Raw genomic sequence first — 500 nt, 5'->3', positions numbered from 1 at the left:
CAGACTGAGGAGATTTGGGACGGTCAATGTTGACTTTTGCTTATATGAATGTTTTACAATAATATAATATTGATTGGCATTAAAGAAATTTTATTATAAAGCATATCCTTGGAAATATTTATTTCAGAAAATACAAACATTGAAGAACAAGGGGTCCAGTCAGTAGCAGAGCCAGGTGGTGAGTATAAAATAGCAGCACCTAATTGATTTCTATAAATTTCCGCTTTCACTGAGCTATTTTGGTCAATAGGATGACGGAGAACAAGTTCCACTACATTTTATTTGAATGGTTAGCTATAAAGGAATCTATTCTTCTACGACAACACGAATATCCAATAAATATAGTTTATAGAAACATCAGTTACTCATTCACTCGTAGGAAGTAAGGTCTCTTAGCATTTGGAAACAATACAAAAATAAAATATAAACACTGAAACGGTTCTTTCCCCTTAAGGGGAATATTCACCCTGTCTGTCATCTCATCGTCCTCACTCATTCAC

At 34.0% G+C, this 500-nt stretch overlaps 1 long non-coding RNA gene across 1 annotated transcript in view; it reads left to right on the top strand.

The window, feature by feature from the left end:
• The first annotated feature begins 6 nt into the window (after positions 1-6).
• LOC106881867 (uncharacterized) overlaps positions 7-500 on the top strand; it is a 4,970-nt gene continuing 4,476 nt past the window's right edge. The window contains exon 1 of the long non-coding RNA XR_001410911.2: positions 7-178. This is a non-coding gene — a long non-coding RNA (uncharacterized LOC106881867). The remainder of the gene's footprint in view (positions 179-500) is intronic.

Source organism: Octopus bimaculoides, unplaced genomic scaffold, assembly GCF_001194135.2.
Source record: "Octopus bimaculoides isolate UCB-OBI-ISO-001 unplaced genomic scaffold, ASM119413v2 Scaffold_175889, whole genome shotgun sequence".
NCBI classification, from domain to species: Eukaryota; Metazoa; Mollusca; class Cephalopoda; order Octopoda; family Octopodidae; genus Octopus; species Octopus bimaculoides.
The sequence above is the reverse complement of the archived record's forward strand: the minus strand, read 5'-3'. Positions and strand labels throughout refer to the sequence as shown.